The sequence below is a fragment of the Diceros bicornis genome, chromosome 14, assembly GCF_020826845.1.
Source record: "Diceros bicornis minor isolate mBicDic1 chromosome 14, mDicBic1.mat.cur, whole genome shotgun sequence".
Taxonomy (NCBI): Eukaryota; Metazoa; Chordata; class Mammalia; order Perissodactyla; family Rhinocerotidae; genus Diceros; species Diceros bicornis.
The window spans coordinates 13,268,011-13,292,294 of record NC_080753.1 but is presented as its reverse complement, the minus strand read 5'-3'; positions in this window follow the sequence as shown (position 1 = coordinate 13,292,294).

Genomic DNA, 24,284 nt, shown 5'->3' with positions numbered 1-24,284 from the left:
AACTTTCTGAAAAATGGCAATATAAGATCCTAAGACTTGGCTTATTTTTGGTGGAAAAATATTTGGAGTACAATAGAACTTCCTCTAACTCATTGCACTGGTTAACAATGATCACTGCTGTTAAATTTCAAGTCAGTTGATAGGAGATGAATGTCTTCAATAAACTGGGAAGGAGGAAAGTCAGAGTAATGATTGCTTTATGGCAGGAGGAGCTGCGTATGCAAACCCTTCCTCTCCTGCCCCACTCCCTTAAACAATACATGTGCTAGCCTGGTGGTCTTTGTTCTTTATTTTTACTGCCCATTTGACCATGTAGATAAGACCACAGGCTCCCAAGCCTAGTGAGGAGGTTGACCATGTGGAGGGGTAGCCTGTTTGGGGTTCAGAGTCCAGTCAGAGTAAGGAGGTCTGTCCATCCTGGAGCAGCAGGAGCTGGGGAGTCAGAGCCCAAGTGAAGGGAAGAGGGCATCAGCTTGGCTCAGGGTACCGGCACTCAAGCAGGGGTTGGAGGGTGGCCATGCCGGGGGTGGCTCAGGGCAGGCTGGTGCAGCACAGGCAGAGTGAGGAGAGCTTCCACTCACCAGGGGGAGCTGGCATGGGAATGGAAACAAGGGTGAAGTGAAGGGAGCATGGGTGAGGCAGAAGGGATGGCAGCAGCAATAAGAACATGGGTACGGAGAGGGAGGTTGATTAAATTAGTAAACATATCAAGACTAATGGGCCCCAGCTTTCTCACTGTCGGTGAGGGGAGCTATAAATAGGGAAAAGGAGAAAAATAGAATGAACCTTGTAGGGTTTGACTGGAATTGGCACTATTGGTGTAAATTCACCATGTCTGTGTCCAGATAACTAGATAGACAGAGAGCTCTGTTTCCTGAGAACCTAGAAGCAATGAGACTCCATTAGCAATAGGACTCTGACTTCTAAATACCATTTTCTACTAAAAGGAACCGGGGTTCACCGGAGAAGTGGCTGATTCCAGGGCTAGGACAAGGAAACTGCAGTCAGAACTCACCATGTTTTTGTATTCACTTTTTTTGGAGGCCTTCCACTACTAGAATATTCTTGTTCTAGAACAGCCTACGTTTTATTTGTTCTTCTCTGCACCTCCAGCTTGGCACACAATAGGTTCTCAATATAAATATTTATTGAATGAATGGATAAATGGCATGTTCACTTTCATCTTTTGGATGCCTATTTTAAAAATACAGAAAGCTTCAGGAAACTTTTACCTTAAATTGTTGTGAATTCACACTACCATGTTTATTTATTTATTTATTTTTTGGTGAGGAAGATTGGCCCTGAGCTAACTTCTGTTGCCAATCTTCCTCTTTTTGCTTGAAGAAGATTGTCTCTGAGCTAACATCTGTGCCAATCTCCCTCTGTTTTGTATGTGCGATGCCTCTACAGCATGGCTTAATGATCGGTGTGTAGGTCCACGCCCAGGATCTGAACCTGTGAACCCCGGGCCGCTGAAGCGGAATGCGCGTACTTAACCACTATGCCACCGGGCCAACTCCTTCCATGTTTAATATTTTCACAGGAACTTTATTTTCAGCTAATTCATTACTTAGACTATGACCCAGACATTAGATCAGAATGCATACCTACTGAATACTTTGGGGGAAGAGGGAAATTACGGAAGTCAAGATTTTTTTCTTTATTTATTAAAAGCATAGGGAAATTCTCCAAAATCTTAATTTTAGCAGTAAGTTAAAGATTAGTTAAGTTAATTTTTCTTTCACTCAATTATCAGTCTGGGCCAAGGGATTTTCATGGAATTTTTCACATGCTCAAATCTTGCATATTATTCAGGAAACTTTCCTTTTTCTTTCAAAGTCAACTGCCCATTGATAACAAGTCTACTTGGAGAACAGGCAAGCGGACTATGAAGACTGAAGGAGTCAAAAGGAGAAGCACAGCTGTCCCTCCCTGCATCTCTCTGGGTTGGTGGCACCACCATCTGTCACCCGAGACAGGAAACTATTGGTTGTCACAGGTTCCTCCCTCTCCTTTATGCCTCCCACAAAACACTCACATCCACACAATGAAACCTGTCCTTATCACTCTCCCCTCTTAAATCTCTCTCCTCTCCACCGGGGCCAGCTTCGGGAGCAGGCAGCCTGTGCAGTTGCACAGGACCCAGCTTTAGGCAGGGCCCATACTTGGAGTGTAATGCTCTGCAGTTGTTGTCTTGCAAGTCTTAATAATTTTATCCCTGAATTTCTGTTTTGTAAATGAAGTCTGATGGGTCAATGGAGCATGCTCCAGGGGCCTTGGAGGCTCGGTTCAGGAGTGGTCCTGCCTCTGTCCCCTAAAGCCCCCTGTGCTCAGCCTGCTCCGCCTTTCTCACCCTGCCGAGGGTCCTGGGCGCAGGCCCAGGGAGGGTCAAGTTCAGGCACGTGTGAACTGTGGCATCTGGTGGGAGTGGGGTGGGCATGGTGGCTACTATCCCTGACGTAGGCTGGAGGCCTGTGTTGCGTCTGCTGGGTGGCCAGGTGGTCTCTTGGTGGGAGCAAACTTCCTGCCCACCCCCATGGAGTACCAAGTGCCTCCTGGCACAGAGGTTTAAGATCCTGGAGAGTTACCTATGGGGGGGTGGGGGATTGGGAGGCCAGTGGGGAGCCAAGATGCCAGGGGAAGAGTAGCTCATGCCTCCAAGAGCCTCTTTTCCTCCTTCCAATCTTCCTGAGGCTGGCTTGTATTTGTCTCCTCCGGCAGCTCGAGGCACCCTCTGGAATGAGCTACGAAATTCAAATTGTTTAACTTCGGTGATTCTGCCTATGAGGTAAATGCTCCAATATTTGTATTTAAAACTGGCATTACACAACATAAAGATAAGGGCTAAAATTCACTCCAATAATGTAGAATTTAATGTGTCTTTACTGAGAAAAACATTCGATAACAAATAAAAAACGCCATGACAAGTTGAGAGGTGTGGGGATAGAGGGACTGTAGAGAAAAGGAAAAAGCTTTATATGCACTTTCCATGGCACTGTCCCCTTGAAGCGGGGGCCCTGCCTTTCCATTTTGCACTGGGTCCTGCAAATTCTGCAGCCCATCCTGTCTCTGCCTCTTCTTCTGCAGCCCCACAGCTATGTCCTTGGTTCCGGCCTATGTCTATCCCACAACAGTGTGAACGGCCTCTTCACCGTCTCTCTGCCTCCCGTCTGATGCCCTTCCTACCCGATGCTTTCTCCAGTTTGCAAAAGCAATCTTTAAAAATGCAGATACTGGGGCCGGCCTAGTGGTGCAAGCGGTTAGGTGGGCGCGCTCCGCGGCGGTGGCCCGGGGTTCACTGGTTCGGATCCCGGGCGCGCACCGATGCGCTGCTTGTCGAGCCACGCTGTGGCAGCATCCCTTATAAAGTAGAGGAAGATGGGCACGATGTTAGCTCAGGGCCAGTCTTCCTCAGGAAAAAAAAAAATGCAGATTCTACTGGTGTCTTCTCTGCCCTATGTAAACTCTGTGATCAAGGCTGAGCGACCTCTCCAGCCCTATCAGTCACCAGTATCCCCCTGTGCTTCCCTCTTAGAACATTTCTCAGTGCCTGTGCATTCCATTGCTCTCCCAACACTGTGTCCCAGCACTGCGTCTTCCTCGTTTCAGTGCTCACCCCACACGGCCCTGACTCTCCAATAGGAGCTCACCTTCATGGCTCAGCCAGGCAATACCGTAATGCCCATAATGCCTTCTTGGATTGTTCCAGGTAAAGTTAGGCACTTGTCCCTTCTCTTTTCTGAACTGAACCTTGTATATTTCTAGAGCATATTTATTATGTGGTATTATCAACATTTTGTTTGCACTTCTTTCTGAGTCAATAGCAACTTGAAGGGAAGTTCTTTTATTTCTTAATATCCATCAGTTATTTATTCAAATATTATTTGTCGGGTGTCTAGCATGTCCTAGGTACTTTTACGCTAAGAATACAATGGTAACGATGGAAAAATACATGGGTTCATGGAGCTACAATTTAATAGTGGAGACAGAACCTTAATAAGTGAATCCCATAGTAGATTAAATTTCAACTGAGAGAGGAGCTTCGAAGGGAGCCTCATGGCGGTCTGATCTAGTTAGGGGAAACAGAGATGGCATTCCTAAGAAAGAGATGATGAAGCAGGGAGCTGAAGGATGAGTAGGGATCCACTAGGCAGAGCCTGGGGAGAGAGATTCCAGCAAGTGCAAAGACTGTGTGGTGGGAGGAGATGTGGAAGGAAATGCAAGGAGACATGTGTAGCTGGAGCTGAGAGCGAGATGAGATCGAGTGTGAAATGAGAACAGAGAGGCAGATGGGGCTAGATTTTGTGCAACACAGACCCAAGGAGTAAAGAAAGATAGACTAAGCAGAATTCGAACATACTTTCCAGCAATAAAATTAAAAAACATCTGGATAATACCAGCATGGATGAGCGTATGGGAAACCAGTGTTCTTCTAGAAGGCTGGGGGATGCCTTTCTGGAGGACAATTTGGTAACGTGTATTATAAGCCTTCTCATAAAATCCTTTGACACACCAGTTCTATGTCTAGGAACTTATACTAAAGAAATAACCAGCTAGAGGCACAAAGATAGTACTATTTAGACTTTGCATGAAAGAGAATTTCACAAATGGGAGGTTATTCTTTTCTGTTCCTGAAGGAATTCCTCTTAATTTTTCTTTCTGATCATGCAAATCAATTTATTTATCTGAATAGATATTTTTTTCTGCCTATGTCCATAACAAAGTAAAAATAAAAATAAAACATAGTTTAGTCAATATCTTAGTTGACTCCAAATATGATAAGGCCATTTGTTAAGAATGTGGAGATTTAAAAAAAAAAAGAATCCAGCACACATGTCTTGGTGGATCTTGCTATTTAAGATGCTGTTTGGGACTCACAAATCACTGCCAGTCTGTGGCAACTGTTTTAAATGATGTGATTTGGCAGCTTGGACGCTGGGCTGCTTATGCCTGCAAGTGATATGGGTCAGTTTTCCTGCCTCATATAATATGGTGCCCTGGCCAATGGATTATAAGCCTTCAGGTCCACAAATATGACTTTTTAAAGTGATTTAAATGTGGCTGCGTGCCTTTGGGAATGTTGTCAAGAACAAGGGCTACCACCTATCACCCTGGAGTAGATATAACCATGTCAATATTCAGCACCAAGGGTCTCTACAGGGCTCTAGTAAACTGTAAATGAGCCCTAACTCAACTCTAGGATTCAAGAACATGATTCTGCCTGCTTCCAACACTTACCTAACCAGGAAACAAGAGATAAATTAACTTCTCTGAACCTGTTTCCTTGTCTGCAAATTGGAGATAATAACAATATCATCTCATCAGGTTATTTATGGGATTAATTGAGCTAATAAAGATAAAGAACTAAAAGCCATGCCTGGCTCACCATAAGCCCCAAATTATGTCAGCTATCCCTATCCACAATAGGGAGATGCCATGAGAGATGAAATTTGCCAAATTAAAAGAAGTTCTGAATCCACTGGGAGAAAAATGCTGTTATTGAAGAAAAGGGAGACGTGTCTAAGTGTACCCTTGAAATTCCTGCTTCAAGCAACCCAATCTTTCTGTTGCTAGCCAAAAAATGACAGAAGCAGAACTGCTGGTTTCCAGGCATGAGAGGAAGGAGGTGACATGGTAGACATAGGGGTATGAGAAGTGGCCTGGACTAACAATATGGTCCTGGTGGGGAGGCCGAGGGGGAAAGTTTGTGGAGGCAAATTTAAAGGAAGGAAACTTTGACTCGACAGAAGGAATGAATGGTTACCTTGAAAGAAGCCATCTCTAGATAGGCAGGGGCTACATGATCTTCCAGTAAGCACAAACCTCCACAATCCTAAGGAGTCTTCCTTCATGTTAGAGGGTCTGTGTCTTTTCCCTGTGGTTACTTGACATCTTTCAAAGAGACAGCTTGTGGAGATTCAGTGCACAGACCCTGAAGTCAGAAATGCCTGGATTTCTATTCTGCCTCTGCCTCTCTCTTAGCTGTGCTAAAGAGAAAAACCAGAGCCAGCCCGGATGGTCTAGTGGTTAAAGTTCAGTGCTCTCACTGCTTCGGCCACCCAGGTGCGTTTCCTGGTCATGGGACCACATCACTCGTCTGTTGGTTGCCATGATGTGGTGGCAGCTCACATAGAAGAACTAGAAGGACTTACAACTAAGATATACAACCATGCACTGGGGGTTTGGGGCAGGGGGAGGGGGAAGGGGAAGATTGACAACAATGTTAGCTCAGGGTGAATCTTTTCCTGCAAAAAGAAAAAAAAAAAAGGGACAAACCACAGACCCAAAATGGTACCACTTGTGCTAAAGCCTATGATTCCAAAGCTAGATTTAATACCAAACTTAACTGTAGTGTCAACCTTTCCCAGAAATGTAATCTTAATTAGCCAGGCTGGAATTTTCTGGTCAGTACCAATGAGGTAATCTGTCACGTGGGCCCTCTCCATCCCCCAGAGGAAGAAGAGGCAACCTGCATGATAAAACCTTTGCCTTCCCTTCCCACCAAAGAGATGATATCCTGGCCCCAAATAATCCTTTCGTTTCTTTTGCTAATAACTTCCTTGCCCCATAAAAACCTCCTTCCTATAAAAACCTTCCATTTTGAACAATTCTTTAGATTATCTCTCTCCTTGCCAGATGAGGTGCTGCCAGATACATGAATTGCTTAATAAAGCCAATTAGATCTTTAAATTTACTCGATTGAATATTGTTTTTAATAGATGTGTGACCTTAGGCAAGTTGATTAACCTCTCTGTGCCCTACATTCTATTAATTACATCCACTTCAATGAGCTACTGTGAAAACTGAGATAATCTACATAAAGTGTTTCAATATTGACTAGCACTTACCAAAATGCTAACTGTTATTAGGTGTATTCTTTTTTCCTCTTCCAGTTCCTGAATCTCTCATTATTTTTATAGATGCTCAGCACCTGTCTTAGTTCTCTTTTTTCCTTACCAAACTTGAGGCCCATTTATTGTCATTTTATAGTAACATCCTCCAACACTCTGGATCCTGTGCCACCATGACCCAAAGGTTGGTTGCTGAAATGGAGTGGGTGCCAGGACAATTAGACGTTATGTTGTCAAATGGGATGTCAACATTTCTGCAGTGATGTCAAGGCTAATGCTATCTGAGAGTACAGCTCGAGTCAGGTGGACCTGAGTTCAAATCCTGGCTCAGGTATTTGACAGTTTACGTGGGCTTCGACAACATAGTCTCTCTACGCCTCAGTTTGCTCATCTGTCAGACTGGGCTCAGTATCTGCTGTGCTGGACATCTTCCCTTTGGTTCTCCACATGTCACTCTACCCTTCTTCACTCTGTTCTGTGCCCTAGAAGGCATCAGTAAGCTCCCTTGTCCTCTGGCTCCATACAGGTGGTACCCAGAGGTCGGGTCACACATCCACCTCCCAGGAAGGCACACATTGATTCAGACTTCAAACACAGCTTTTTTATTTATTTATTTATTTATTTATTTTTCCCCCAAAGCCCCAGTAGATAGTTGTATGTCATAGTTGCACATCCTTCTAGTTGCTGTATGTGGGACGCGGCCTCAGCATGGCCAGAGAAGCAGCGTGTTGGCGCGCACCTGGGATCCGAACCCGGGCCGCCAGTAGTGGAGCACGCGCACTCAACCGCTAAGCCACGGGGCCGGCCCCAAACACAGCTTTAATGTCACTACTGGGCACAAAAAAACCTTGCCCATGGAGCAAGTCTGAATTTGTAGCCTGTAATTTTGCACAGTTCCTGATCTGACGGGAGTCTAACTTTTATCCCTTCTTATTCCTCTTGATGAACCCGCATGCGGATGAAACCACATTCCTCGCTCACTACTTCCTGAAGATGTCCATGCAATTCCCCACCTTCGTGCCTCTGCTTCTGCTGTTCCCTGCCAGGTCCTGACTGTCCATGACTAAGTCCTAACCTTTGCTCAAGGTCTGGCTCAGATGCCTTCCAGGCATTCCCCCCTCGGCTCCCAAACACGGGAACTGGTCTCTCGCCAGAACTCCCACATCACGGTGTGTGTATCTTTCTTTTGGCACTTTATCACTTCCTGCTTGTTTTATTTCCCATGTTGTTTGATTATATACTTTTATTATATATATTTGTAATTGCATGTTTTATTTCCCATGTTTCTTTGTAAGTTCTGTGGGGGACATGTCCGTCATTTTACTCATCCCAAGCACCCCACCATTACTTGCTCATGGAGGCTGTTGGACAAACACTTCGTGAATGACGTGTGTGGTTTGGTTGGTGTGGTTTTGTTGAAAGAGTGATGCAAGCTGGCGTTATGAATTTACTTATATGTACAACACTTTTCAACAAGCACTTCTTTTGGGTGCTGTGTTCTTCAGCTATCTGCCTAAGCATTCTCTTTCCTTACAGTACTTCTCAGGTGAAGGGAAGAGGGTGAGGAATAAATTCACCTCTAACCTCTCTTCTGGATCATTGCTACTTATAGTTCATGACAAAACACTGTCTAAAAAGGCTTGCTAGGGGTAACCTTGCATGCATGAAGATAGTCCAGAACAGATGGCAGGCTCTGGGGGAAGGGAAGGTGTGAAGGGAGAGCGTAAAGGGAAATTTTCACTCTCTGCCTGCTGACCAGGAAAAATAGAATACATCCTCTACACCGGTATCTTTGATTCCCCTCCTAACATTAGGACACATGCTTATGACTTGGCGATAAATTCAGCCAAGATGTACTGAACTTGCACAATGTGTCCTGGCACTGCCACAAGCTTTGAGGGGGACACCAAGGACTGGAGGCAGGATCTCTGTCCCTAATTTATTGCTCAAGCTTACGTGGGAAGCAAGATCTAAACACTACCATCCACAGCAGGAGGCTTATGGATGGGTTCATTATTCGACAACTCTCTGCCCTAAAGCCAATCATGAGTTGAAAGTATTTTAATATAATTTGAGGTCACACTATGTGAGCCAAATTCTCCATGCCTGACTTACTCTCTGGGAAGAAATAAGGTTCCTTTAAGGCAGCCATGGGTAAAAATAGCTTACCATGGTCCTTAAATTGGGGCTAAATACTTTATCTCTTATGAAGCAAGCTTCGGTGGCTACCTGCCTTTCTGACTGCGACTGACCCTGTATTGCTGTCCCTCAGCTCAGCAACTCAAACTGACAGCGCTGGTCGTGGCCAGTTGAGGGAAGTGCCCAGAATGGTTTCAGATCCTGTGGGGAGACTACAGAGGCACAGGCGGCCTTCTGGGGCTGCTGCTGGCAGAGAGGGGAGCTGGTTGGGTTACTGAACACCCAGCAAGTGGAGCAAACGTCCTCCTTTCCCGAGCTTCCATTTAACTAGTATTTAAAATTAGTTTACATCGTCTGTGACTTGGAAATGAAGAAATGAAATCTCACATTTTTAATATCACAATCTCCTGGTAACTGCTTCATTCTTGCTGTTCTTGTCTGTTTTCCCACAATCTACTTCATAGAGTGGTTGGGAAGATGAACTAAAATAGGTTAAAGTGCTTAGTATGAGAGCACACAGTCAGCCTGCAAAAATCCTGGTGTTGTATATGAAACTCATTACTTGTCACTCTGTGTCTCAACCTATTAACTCCTTGAGAGCAGAACATGTACCTGAATCCTCCTTGATTACAACCCAGCACAAGCCATCAACCACTTCTCTACTTCCTAGTCTTTAATACTGATGATGTATCCTAAAGAATTAATTTTTCATAATAACTGCTACAAATTAGTCCTCTTCCTCTTTTATACCCACATATTTATGGTGAATATCCCTCAATCTAGCAGCAGCTGGTCCAGGAGAGGGGACCCTCCACCCCTGCACCAGCCTAGCTCGCCTGCTCAGAGCTGTGTTCCCTCACTCTGGAAAGTCTTTTCGTCACAGATGGACAGACATCAACTCTTGCAGCTGCTCTAATGGCCCCGTCAAAGGAAAGCCATCCTAAAAATAGAATCAAAAGGAACAAATGGCTGGCCTGATAGACTATTTTGAGGTGCAGGTGGTTGGTGGATTCAAAAATGAAAGAGTGTTATCAAGTGGATGAGAAGCATATAGAGTTGGGAGAAGTTTTGGGGTGTGATTTTTACAAAAAAGGCTCAATTGGCCAAGTTCATGTCTATAGAAGATTAGATTAAATATATAAAATCGCCAATATTAGATACAACTTAATGTTTTAAAGTTTTACATGAGGCTTCCTATATACGGCCAAGTCCTCAGTATCTTAAGGACATAATTTTAACAGTTTTCAGAGTAAACTTCAGGCCTTTAAAATGGTGTCAGGGGCTTGCAAGTGTTCTCTGCAGAGAACATTTAGCTCCCTTAGCTCTGTTGGGGCCCACGGCAGGCCACCCCAAAATATCCCATAGTGGCATATTGATTATTTTGAATAAAGTTAATTGAGAAGCAAAAAGGCCATTCTGACCCCCCTGTCTCTGTTCTCCCTGAAAGCAGGAAATACATCTCCCATGGGAAAGGCGCTCTCCCTGCATCCTTATCACCAGAGCTGGGGAATTCAGGGCCAAGAAGCCTGAATAAACAAACCTTGCTAATTAACTATCTCAAGCCTAAACTCTACTTAAATTCCTCACTAATTACTTACCTCAAGCCTAAGTTTCTTAGTCCTGCCATTCCTCACAAATTTATTGTTTGTTTGCATAAAAGATATATATATATGTGTACATATATATATATATATATGTATACTGCCTGCTTTGTTTACTTTCTGAGCATCATTTCTCTATGATCTCCAATACGTACATATTAAACTGGGTTTTCTCCTGTTAATTGGGTCTTGTGTCAATTTCATTGTTAGTCCAGCCATAAAAACACAAGAAGGGGAGAAGGGGAATATTTTCCCCTCTGTGACAGCTCCCAGGGACTCTTGGTATTACCATGATACAAACTGAGCTCTAGCCAATGCATAATGCCACCCTGCACTTTATCCATGAGCTCCCGCCTAAAGCCTTGCCTAGGAGTTCCTCTCATTTCTGTGGGTTTCCATTTCCTCTTCTCTCTCTCGCTAAATTGGAGGTGATCTAAACAAGAGGTAAGCAAATCAAATAGCAGAACTGAGTCCATTTAAGTGGACTGATGTTATATGTAGAAGCCCCTAGTCCCATGTCTAGAACTATTGTTGACTTTCTTAGTGTATGTTCTTACACAGGGTTTTTAATAATTATAGATGTAATTATACTGTATATACAGTTATACATTTGCTTATTCACTTATTTCACAAGTATTTTCACCCATATTACATTCATTACATCTTTTAAATTACTTTGTCACAAAATATGCTCATGTTTAAAAATGCAAATAACATAGAAGTGTGTAAAATAAAAAGTTAAAGCTCCCTCCCTTTGTATCCTACACCCAAGAGGTACTAGCTCTGTGAATATTTTTCTAGAGCTCTTTATCTATGAGTGTGTGTATGTGGGTGCGTGTGTGTGTGTATCTACATAAGCATGTTTATGTAAAGAATAGTTTTTCTTTACATTTATGGGATCAATCTAAACATAAGGCTTGGCAACTTGCTTTTTTCACTTAACAAGGTACTTTGGGCTGTCAGATTTAGCAAATAAAAATACAAAATGCCTGGTTAAATGTGAGTTTCAGATAACAAATTTTTTTGCTGTAAATATGTCTCAAATATTGCATGAGATATACTTTTACTAAAAAGTGATTTGTTGTTGATCCGACCTTCAAATGTAACTGGGCACCCTGTCTTATGTACTACAAACATGTTTCTATACCCACACAGTTAGACCTACCTCTGTTTGTTTAAGCTGCCTCTGTTTCTTTGTTCCACATGCCGAAATGTGGCCAGGCAATATCTCTCAGTAGTAGAATTAAGGGTCATTTTTATCTTCCTATTTTTCCTCATTTGTCACTATCAGAAGTCTGTCACTGTAAGTGCCTTATAAGGAGAGTCGATCCTGCTAATTTGAAGGCCTCTTTGTCTGTGGACACCTTGACTGGTGGCCACGGAAGCCTGGGAGTAAGAATGTGGAACATTCCATTACTCTGCTTTGTGAGGGAGAAGACCCCCTGGGGCAAATCCAGAAGGAAGTAGGTGAGGACAAGACCAGTCCAGCACCTCAGAGGGTCCCATGCTCTGGTGACTTCCTCAAGGTCATCTAAGTCATCCTCCTGTGCCTGGGACTGATGGGGTTGGCAGAATCTTCCAGGTGGGGTGCTCTGAGCTTGGACCAGGACTTATGTAGAGCCTCAGCTTCTCTGGGGCCCTGGCCCCTCTGTCTCCCTTTTGGGACACTCTCTGACCCTCACATTCTCCACATGTGGGGTTGATTAGAGGCCCTGAGGAGCTCGGGGACTTCATGCTTATGGGGTCTTCTGGGGGCCCTGGGGCTGGGCCCCAGTTCCAGAACGGAGGCTTGGCAAGTGGGTCATCACCACTGTCCAGCACTGTATTTCTTTCGTGAATTGCATGAGACTGGACAGCAGCATGGGGCTGACACACTGATTCTGAGTGACTCAAACTGTTATACAGACAAGGTCGGGGCAAAAAATATTTGTCCTCCCCCACCACCCACCCATCATAGGGGGGGTCTTGGAGAAAACGAGTGAGAGAAAGGAGAAAGAAATGGGAAAGAAGAGGGTGCCAAGTTGACAAAGGGCCTGGGAGAAACCAAGAAACCCAGCTGAGACAGATTCTGGAGACTGTCTAGTAATAATAATATACAATAAACGATACCTAATATTTACACAGTATCATTATCATGGCCAGGTGTCTAAGAATGTTGCATTTACTAACTTGTTTAATACTCACAACAACCCTAGGAGGTAGGAGCTATGACCACCCCAATTTACAAAAGATGGGGGTGGGGGAGAAAGGAAGGAAGAAAGGGAGGAAGGGAAGAAGGGAGGGAGGAAGGGAGGGAGGGAGGGAGGAAGGAAGGAAGGAAGGAAGGAAGGAAGGAAGGAAGGAAGGAAGGGAGGAAAGAAGGAAGGAATTGAGGCCCAGAGAAATTCGGTAACTTACCCGAGATCACACAGCAGCTAGGAAGTGGTACAGCTGGGGTTCGGCTCATAGGGTGGACTCCAGAGTCTACGGTCTGAAACACTTGGCTATACGTGTCTAGTATGGATTTTTAAGTTGTCGACTGTATGGCATGTGATATGACCATTCCCATTGTCCCTAACTTTCCAGTGAATTCTACTATACTCGTGAATGACTTGTTATTTTTTAAATTTTGCTTTGTTTAGAAACCAGTAAAGAGGCTGTTTCTTGTTTAGTTCTATAAAGTGAAGAAGCAGAAATGCCCGGGCAGCAGTGAACATGTGACCTTAAGACTAGCTGGAGTCCAAAGAAATCTTTGGGAAGGCCTATATAACAGGGAAAGATGACACCCCCAGAGGGTTTAACTGAGAAGGTTTAATGAGGAAAAAGGGTGACAGAGGCAGAGCTAAGGGAACCAGGAAGGGCAGGTGAAGCCCCCAGGCACTAGCAACAGCGAGAAGCCTCTACACCCCTGGTTCTCGGGGCAGAGGGCAATGACTGTTCTTCGAGTCCACAGAGAGCTGGGACCTTGGCAGATGCACTGCTTGCCCAGAGCTATGACTGTAGAAGGCAGAGCCCTGGGAACACAGGAAAGAAGCAGAGGGAATAAATATTTCTTCCTCTTTCTCTTTCCACTCTGATTTCCTGCAGGTGTTTCCGTTGGCCGAAGCCAACCAAGAAGCCAGAGGGTGAGAACCCTGCTGATGTGACCTGTAAAGGTCAGCCTCCGGGGACACGGAGCAGGCAGAGGAAGACGGAGAAGGAGGAGCAAACAAAAATAACCAGCACTGGAACTGGGACTTCCACAAGCTCTGGAATTGGAGGTTCTCGAAAAGTTCCCCATGTTCTCAAGGAGGGAGACCCCAGCTGATACTTGGGTATATTTGTCTTCTGATATTTCTACAGTGAACAAGTGTGTGTGTGTGTGTTTGTAGAAAGATAGTAGGTTGGGTTGGGGTCAGGCTCTGTCTAGGCTGGGTTTCAGATGTTCTTAGATTTCACTGAAAGTCCAGATATATCCTAGGGAGAATGGACTCTGTGAAGGGATGTGCTTGGGCTCCCGGGAGCCTGTGTACATCCTGAGGTCCCTCTGTGGCCGAGAACACCTCTTGTGGCTGTCCAAGTCAGTGTGCCAACCCCAGGGCTTGGCCAAAACCATCTGGCTTCCTGAGGCCAATGGCCAGGCATCACTCACCTCTCTGGTGTCTCGCCACCTCTGGACCAGACACTGTCAGAACAGTTCACAGCACTCAGATGCTGGTGATACTGATGAGCATGGCATCTGCTGACTACTTCTGAGTGCCAGCCAAAGTGTTCTCCAGAACACTGCACAGCTTATATAAGGGAGACTACTTTATGATTCATTATTTTTAAAAAATTATATAATGTTGTTTGTAATCTTAACATGCCATGTAAGTGACACATAATTCTCATTTGACTGGTTATTTTAGGTGAAATCTTCATTGGAAATAGTGGTTCCTTTTACATTTCACTAACCATTTTTTTTAAACTGAGGAAACACTGGTTTATAACATTATATAAATTTCAGGTGTACATCATTATATTTTGACTTCTGTATAGACTGCATCGTGTTCACCACCAAAAGTCTAGTTGTCATCTGTCACCACACACGTGCCCCTTGACCCCTTTCACCCTCCCCCTCCTCCCTTCCCCTCTAGTAACCACCAAGTGCCCATTGACGGATGAATGGATAAAAAAGATGTGGTATATATACATAATGGAATACTACTCAGCCATAAAAAGATGAAATCTTATCATTTGTGACAACATGGATGGACCTTGAGGGTATTAGGCTAAGTGAAATAAGTCAAACAGAGGAAGCCAAATACTGTATGATTTCACTCATGTGAGAAAGACAAAACAAAAACAACAACAAACAAACACATAGATACGTACATAAATTTCACTAATCTGAAGACAGAGAACTTTTGGTGGGGGGATTTTCTTTCAGAATAAATGTTTCCTGCATAGGCTTTCACTTATTATCCTGAAAATCCAACAAGATCTAATTGTTTAGACTTTACGTAACATCATTTGAAATCAGAATTGCTACCTCTTGAAAGACGGTCAAAATTATATTGATCACAATAAAATGTGGCTGCTGGCTTCTGGTTTTCTCTCTACCCTGTAAACCTGAAATTTAGAATGGGGAATATAGTTAGTTTTTAGGAAGTAAACTGATGTTAAAGCCAAAAAACTCATTTGCAAGAATTTATTGTACCAGAAAATGTCAGGGGGTTGTTGGCCATCCTTTCATTAGAGTCAGAGATGATGATTCGCTCCTTGAGGATGGAGACATGAAGGAGTTAGATGGAGGAGGGTGACGTGTTGATGTGGATTTGTGGGGTAGGCTTAGTCCAGACTCCGGTGACAGAAGTGGAGTCTTGTGGCTTTGTTGAAGCCTTCTAGCACTTTCTGCTGCTATTTCAACCAAACCTTGTAAGTGAGTGTTTCATTTGATTCTTCTCATAGCTTCTGCTTGATATGGTGAAAAATCCATGATAACGTGGCTAAGGTGATGTTCCACGATTTTGTGGTGTAATGTGATGCTGCACTGTGACTTATGAGATTATCTTCAGAATGCCTGAAGCGTTATTTCATTCTTACTTTTTCCAGAGAAGGAGCATTGGCTCTGGATGCTAGGGATTTCTTGCCTTTTTTATCCATTTGTTTTTCAGTGCTACTTAGCATCTTGGCTTTGGCTCTGTGGTTATTTTAAGGTTACTGTTGTCCACATGCTTCTCAGCGAACTCACCCAACCTCTTCTTCGTGTCATCTCCCAGCCCCAGAGACTTGCCAGGGGACAGGGGAGTGCAGAGCAGGCTAGAGAAGCTAGAAGAGAGAGGATGAGAGGACCAGGTGTTCTGCGATGCCGTCCCACTAAAACCATCCACGTGGAGGATGCATTCCAGCAAATGTGCCTTTCAGTGCATTGCTAAACTTCCAAGATATTAAGGCAACCCCTACAGGAAAAAATCTTAGAAATAAAAAACAGACCAGAAACTAGCATGGAAGCCAGGGCCATCCTGAGAGCCAACACTGAGCTGGCCTGTTGTGCCATTGTGCGTGCTTCCTACATCCGAGTTGTCTCACACAATGTCTGCAAATAGAAAAACGTCAGTGAAACATAGAAGTCTCTCTGGCTTCTACATGATTGTGCTCCCACAATGTGAATGCTTTGTGCCACAAGTAACAGGAGCGTCCACCGACACTGTGGTGGAGGAATTCCACAGCGTCTGTGAAGTGCATTCTCCACGCATTCTCACTCTTAGCTTAGTTTGGTCATTTGTCCCGTCTTAGAAGTCCTAACTGCGTGAGTCTCCTCGATCTTTGTGCAAAACAAAACATACTAGACAGCGACCCAGACTGTCTGCCCCTGGCACCACTGCATTTCACACAGAGCCCGCAGCCACTTTTCCACCAGCAACTTCTGAGAAGGCGGGCCCTCCCTCCTGCTCTGTAGACTCAGCCAGCCACAACCCTTCCTTACTCTCTTCCGTCAAACCACTTGCACCTTTGCTATATGTAAAACCCTATATTTACTGTCATATTTCTTATTTGCTTGGCATTTAACACGTGGTTCTGTTAATATTTTTATAAGAATTTCCAGTTTGTTTGTTCCCAGGTTATAGAGTCTCATCGATTGAGCTGCGTATCTCTTTTTGTCCCCCATAAGCCATGTTGTTTTTAATGCATGATATTACAGAATGTGAGGTGTTTATTTTAGGAATATATATATACATACCAAGTTTTGGTGAAAACACTGGAGCGTTGGGGATGCAGGACCATGGGCAGGTGGTGGTGGGGGCATACCTAGGTCTACACAAGGTGGGGAAGCTAAACCCGAGAACCCCCACTCCAAAAACAGCCACGATACCTGCAGAGGCCACATTCTCGGTGGAAGGGAAAATCTGCCTCAGCACAAAAGGGCACCAACAAGGAAAACTGTTGGTGGAAAAAAAAATGATGACGACAATAATTTCCTCTCTAAGGTCTGTAGTCAAAAGCCTGCTCTTTCAAGGATCTAGGGTTTCATTTCACATTACCCACTCAGTCGGAGACACCCTAAACCTAGAAATGAAGTGACCCCAGGGTAGTGGCACCCTGGTCCACATGCACATCCTCTCTGGAAAGAAACATCCTCAACCAAGGGCCCACAGGTTATCAAAATACAACTCATAAGAAAAAGATTGCCAAATGCTTTAGGAAACAAGACACCATGAGTGAGACTCAGCAGAACCATAAAAAACAGTTCTAGACCCCGTAAGATTTCAGATATTGGAATTATAGGATTTAGAATGTAGAAAAATTATTCACGAAATACATACCTACACAGAGTTTACGTATTTTTTGTATCACATTTTAAAATAACTATTTTCCAATTAAAAAGATAAAACCAAAATACTAGACAATAACAGTAGGTCAATTGGAGTGATTGGACTTAAAGCATTTTAAGATCCCTGTATTGTTTGGAAGCAGAATCAGTACACTTTATTTTACGTAGAGCTTTGTTAAATTATGTATAAAATTTTAAAAGTAACCACTAAAAGTATAAAAGTAGAGTGTGTAATGTATAAACAGTAGAGTAAAAAAACATAATCCAAAAAACATTAGGGAGTTAAAAAAATGAAGTGAATAACAAAGAGAACACATAATAAGATGGCAGAAATAAATATAAATTTATAAAGAATCACAATAAATGTACAACATACCATTTTGTGTGTGTGTGTGTGAGGAAGATCAGCCCTGAGCTAACATCCGTTGCCAATCCTCCTCTTTTTGCTGAGGAAGATTGGCCCTGGGCTAACATCCGTGCCCATCTTCCTCTACTTTATATGGGATGCAGCCTCAGCGTGGCTTGACAAGTGGCGTGTCAGTCTGGGCCCGGGATCCGAACCTGTGAATCCTGCGCTGCTGAAGCACAGAGCGCAAACTTAACCGCTACGCCACCGGGCCAGCCCCCTACAATATACCATTTTTTTAAAACCTCAAAAAAGAATGTTTCTAATTGTGAAAGTGCCCCTCCCACCCCCCATGTGTGGCCTCGGAGCAGGCCCCACAGATGGTGGTGCAGGAGCAGTGGTAGCTAACCTGGCCTGTCACCCTGGCAGTGGCTTAAGGACCAACCATCACCTCCAGGTGTCTGGCCTGAGGCGGCCATCAGCCAGTGTCTGCGGTATTCATCCTGGCGGGAGATGGCAACGGCAAGTGTTTCTCTATTACAGCTTCTCCCGGAATGCTCGTTTCTTGGCTGAATCTGTATTTAACATGAAAAAGGAAATGTGCCTCTGAGGAAAGCAAAGGAAGCATGGAACTTTTGTTTCCAAGAAGGAGATTATCCAGAGGCATGCAGAGCAACCACCAGAATACCCAAAGAATGTGAAGGAGACTTCAAAATCTGAGAGCAAATCTCACTCTAGAGCAGATGATAGAAATGGAGGGACAGTAAATCTTGAAAAAGTAGAAGGATTTAAATGTTGGCTATCCAGAAAGTCCGGACAAAGGAGACATTTATTTTAGTTCTAAGTCTACTAAAGCAAAAAGAAGAGAGAATTAATATGCTGGTGGAGCACTAAGGCTCTGAGCACTTAGAAAAATATTCCCAGAGCTTTTACATGGATTGTAAGACAAAGAAAGCAATGCTTTGCAGATGCTTTTTCTTTTAACTCTTACTTAACTTAAGATAATGTTTCTAATAAAACGAAAAGGACAGCTTATCCGAGTGTAAAGCAGAAATGAGAAGTACAGTCTATCCCACTTTAATGAATTCACCTCCGTTCCCGGGGGTTTCAGCCATCGCCTTGCACATCCCAGAAACAGCCTGAAATGCCTGATAAAGAGCTGGGCTGCCACCAACTGGTGGACCCTGTTTGTTCCTGCTCCACTGAGTTTTGTTATTTCTAGTGCTTGATCTTTGGAAATTTCCTCTCTTTTGACATGAAAGCTCAAATCTAATATCATACTTTAAACATCCCCAACTGGCTTTTCCTGTTGCTATTTTCCACCAATAAATAGGTGTTGGCGCTCGCTGGGACCCGGCTGTCGACTTCCTGAGAGTCTTTCCACTGCAACGTAAGAAATTCAACTCAAACTGGCTTACATCCAAAATTTGAGTTTATTTGCTCCTGCGGCTAGGAAGTCCAGCTGTGGAGCGGGTCCCAAGACTCCCAGCGCTGGAGTGATGCGTGGTACAACAAACTCTGAGTCGTAAAGGAAGGTTTGCTCTGCTGCTCCCTCCAACTCCGCTCAGTGCCCCACAGATTCAGAGGTAGCTCTTCCCCAAGGAAGGATGGGGACTGTTCCAGAAGGAGAGCCAAGAGAAAGAAATAGTCAGCATTTATCTTGTCAGTATTTTAAAATTTTAAACGTTTTAAAATTTCATAACAGAGATTTTGAAAGACAGAGCTTTTGATCTGCAAAAGCAGAGATTTTTGAGAGAAAAAAAGCCTTTTGAGAATCAAAAGCACTAAACCCTGAAGGAATCAGGGGATAGGGTCTGTGCCTTAAACAATACATAGGAGAGGAAATAGTTGACCCTGACCCTTCAGACTAAATTCAGATTGTCCAGATGTAGAGGTGGGAGGAGGCATGGATGGAGTATGATCTGGAGGGGGCTGGTGATCCTGTGAAGGGAGCAGTGCACCTGGAGGGACTTTCCCAAGGGGAAGTGGGGTCGGCACTGGGACACGGCCCAGGCTTCAGCTCCAGCGGGATTTGAGGCTCAGTATCTGGATTGAATCTCCCACTGAAAAGAAAAGATGCATACTTTAAACAATCTTCTCAAAAGCATTGAAGGCCTGGAAAAAGGTAAAAAATATTCAGGACAAAAGCTACAATAGAAACTTGGAGCAATAAAAACAGAGAAGCTGCTCTCACAAAACTAGTAAATGTGAGCTTTGAGTTTTAAGGGGCTTGTCAGTTACAGGGCACAGGAGAAAAAGTGTTATAAAATAGGCGAAATCACCCTGTAAAGCTGGGAGCCCCAAAGAGCCGTACCCCTTCCAGAACCAGCTTTGTGATTTGTGGGGCCCAGGGAGAAATGAAAATGTTGGGCTCCTTGTTCAAAATTATTAAGAATTTCCAGATTATGACAGCAGAGCATTAAACCAAAGGATGGGGCTCTTTGAGCTCATTGCCCTGTGCGACCCCTTGTGAAAAGGGAACTAGACGCAAGCCTGACGCCACCAACTCCAGCAGACCATCTTTCTAAACATCCATAACCCAGCCTGCATGTGGGTTTGCAACCTAAATTCATACTATCAGGGTCATCCAAAAATATCTCCAGGCAATAATTTCATGTAAATGAGAACCGGGTTGGTAGTGCCACAAGGAACTGGGCAGAAGCAAAGGCAAGTCCTCTCTGGTGGAATCCAGCTTCAATCCAAGGACAAAATCAACCCCCTACTTAAAGTTCCAAGTAAAAACAGTTCACAGTCACAATCATGAAATACACAAGGAAACAAGGCACTATGAGCAAGGACCAACAGAAATAAGAAGACAGTAAAAAAGACATGCAAAGACTTTTCTATTGTTGGCCTTATTAGACACAGAATATTAAAAGGTAGTATAATAGGTTTTTTAAAAAATTAAGGTCTTGCTGTGACACTATAGTTTTGCAAGATGTTACCATTGGAAGAAACTGGGTAAAAGATACATGGGATCTTTCTGTGTTATTCCTTACAACTACACATGAATCTACAATTATCACAAAATAAAAAGTTTAATACAAAGTTTAAGGAAAAACTAGAAAATACGAGCAATGAATAGGATTATAAAATGGACAGGCAAGTGAATTTGAAAAAGAAGTAAATATAGAACTGCTAGAATGAAAAAAATAAAAAGAAAAGAAAAACTTGCAGGCTGAAGAAAGAATTAGTGAACTAGAAGAATGTTTCAAAGAAAATTTCCAGAATGCAGCACAGAGAGAAAGTGATGGAAAACCTGACAGAGAGGTTAAGAGAAGATGGAGACAGAGTAAATGGATCTAACACATCTAATCAGAGTTCTTGATGAAGAGGAGAAAGTTAGAATGGGCAAGAGGAAATTCCTAAAGAGATGATAGCTGAGAATTTTCCTCCACTGGTAAAGGTAATCCACCACGCTAATCCACACCAAACATGTCCAATAAAAATATGCAACAACAAAGCAGCCACGGTGAAGAGAGGGTTACTTCCAAAGGAACAAAATTAGGCTGCTAACTTTTTGACAATACATTTGGAACCTTCCCACACACACTGAAAACCTTTCCATGGTTTCCTGTCAGTTTTTGGACAGAGACCAAAATGATTTGCATGGTCCACAACGCCATGCCCAATCATCTTCTTATGGAGCGTCTGTTCCCTTCAGCAATCTGTGCTCTCTGGTTTTCTTTCAGTATCTCGTATAACTGCTCCATTCCTTCCTAGCTGGGGACTTCAGACAGGACGTTCTCTCTGCCTGAATCGCTTTCACTTTCCCCTCCTTCACCTAGTTAACTATTTCTCATCCTGCAGGGCTCAGATAACATGTCCCTTAGTTGGGGAGTGTAGTGTCTAGTCTAACGTTTGTTAGATTTTGTGTTTGTTTTTTGTTTGTTTGTTTTACAGCCCAACGTCTGACCTCTGCTTCCGACTCAAGGAGGTTCTTGTAAATTATATCCTTTGACTGGTAAGGCTTCAAAGTTAATATTCAGAATAGCTATTAGAAAGTATTCAACATATGCGATAGGACTACATACCAGTGAAACTTATTTTCTGGTGTGGCTTAAATGAAATGTCTCATTGCTGAATCGTGAGGGTTTTGTAATTTTTTCTAAATCAAGAAAACATATTTTTCTTATGTGAAGTACCGTTGGCCCTCCGTATCTGCAGGTTCCCCACCCACTGATCCAATCAACCTTGGATGGGAAGGCCTATGATGGTTGCGTCTGTATTGAACACGTACAGACTTTTTTTCCTTACCATTATTCCTTAAACAATACAGTATAACAACTATTTACGTAGCATTTACATTGTATTAGGTATTATGAGTAATCCAGAGATGATTTAAAGTATACAGGAGGATGTGCATAGGTTATATGCAAATACTATGCCATTTTATGTAAGACAGTTGAGCATCCCCAGATTTTTATATCCTAGGGGTGGGGGGGGGGTGGAGTCCTGGAACCAATCCCCCGAAGATACTGAGGGACAACTGTACTTTATCTTCAAATATTCTAAACTCCAACGTAAATTCAGTTGGAGTTAAGCATTCGTGTGAAACACCTTGATATGGCTGCAAGGCCACTTTTAAGAAAATAGGATCAAGAAGTCTTTCTTCCTTCTGTATGTATAAAGGGTGGAAAGGTATCATCTCCACGAAGCATGCCAAGGTCTTGTTTCTCAGTGCTGAAGTACATAATCAATCGTTCCTCTGAATTTTCAAAGCAAGATGACTTAGTCTTCAAATACATATAGTTTTGGCTCAAGGATAAAGATCTTGGTTTGGGATACTCTGGGAGCATTCAGTAAGTTTTCAGTTGGAGGGTGAAATGCAGAATTATTAATTTAAATGACACTTTTTTTCAGAAGCCTAAGGTAGGGAAACATAATCATGAAATCCTTTTCACTCTCTTTACCTTTTCTAAGATGTCTACAGAAAAGGCTATTTGTAGAAAAATCCTTCAAGAGCAACTTCTAGAAGATAGTTTTAAAATAATGAATATTAATTTGATTTTTCAATCCAAAGATGTATAAAAACAAAGCAAAACGTGGACCATGATCTCCCCATCCACTTAACCCACTTACAAATTTAATCTGTACAGAACTGCACAAAATGAAAAGTGAAAGGATTCTCCCCAACCTCACTCCCTTCTTATCTCCAATATTCCATGATAAAAAAGCATATACCCTAAAATAGCTGTCTATTTATAGACATATCCATATTTTTGTGCAAAAGCCATTATGCTGTTCTGCACCTTGCCTTCTTCATTTAATGGTATCCAAGAAAGAATTTAATACTGAGCAGTTCTAACTCTATGAATCTTGGGTTTACAATAAAAGAGAATAAAAACTTTAGGACCGTTAAAATAGAATGATATTTTGGCCCAGCCTGAAAAACTCAGAGGGAAATAGCATTTTCACACAACTTTTTGGACTGCTTTTGTGGCAAAAAAGAAAAAAAGATATTGGTCTCTGTCATCGTTCAGAGTACAGGTTTTGGAGGTAAATCTTTCCACATTCAAATTCAAGCTATAGAATTTTCCAGTTATGTGCCCTTGGGCAAATAACCTCTCTTAGCCAAAACGTTCTTACTTAAAAAATAGAACAAACAGCACCTAGATTACAAGGTTGTTTGAGCATTAATGAGATCATGTATACAAAGTACTTAGTGCTGCATTCACGTAGTAATCCTTCAGAAATTGTAATTAAAAAAAAAAAATGTACCTGTGTAGAAAGCCTCCGGTTTCCACAGCAGCCTTAATTCCATCCTCTAGGACAACCATGTGGATCTTCAGCAGTAAGTCCTTTCAGACTTGGCATCATGATTTAGCGTCCAAGATGATGTCTTGGTCCACCATAGAGCAGTTTCCTGTGCACTTCAGTCATGACTAAGTCTTCTTCATTTGCATCTGAATCTTATTTTTAACATTTTTTTGCAAGAAGCAATTCCTCTTGCTTGGCAGAACACTGATTATACCCATTAGGACGCCTTCACTGAATGGCAAGTCACAGAGAAGCCCAACTCCGATGGGTGTCTGCCTGGGCATGGCTGTAGTTCACGCTTACCAGTAATACATGAGGAAGAGCAGGTTTAGAGCAGAGAACATGGAAGCAAAGTGGAGAGACGGTGAGTTTCATTTTAGTGTGTTGAGTTCAGTGTATCTGTGGGAAGATATCCAATAACTGGGTGGATTGTTGGTTGCGAGCCTAGGAGAAAGACCTAGTTTGGGATATAAATTTAGGAGTTAAATGCACTGGAGAATAAACTCAGAAAAAGATACCTGGAGAACTATTCTAGATTCAAAAGATAGGGCAGAGCCTGCAAAGGAGCCTGGGAAGATATGGTCAGAGAGAGGAGGAAGATCAGAAGTTTAGTTCCCAGAAACCAATAGGGAGGGCTTTAGGAATGAAGAGTGGTCAACAGTGTCAAAAGCTGGAAAGAGACCGGGTAAGTGAAGAACTAAAAGATGTGGGATTTTCATCACCCCGCCAAGGTCCCTCATGCTGGATCTTGATAATGGTGTATATGTTCTGACACCAATTCTCTGACACCACCTTGGTTTCCAACAGTTCAATTC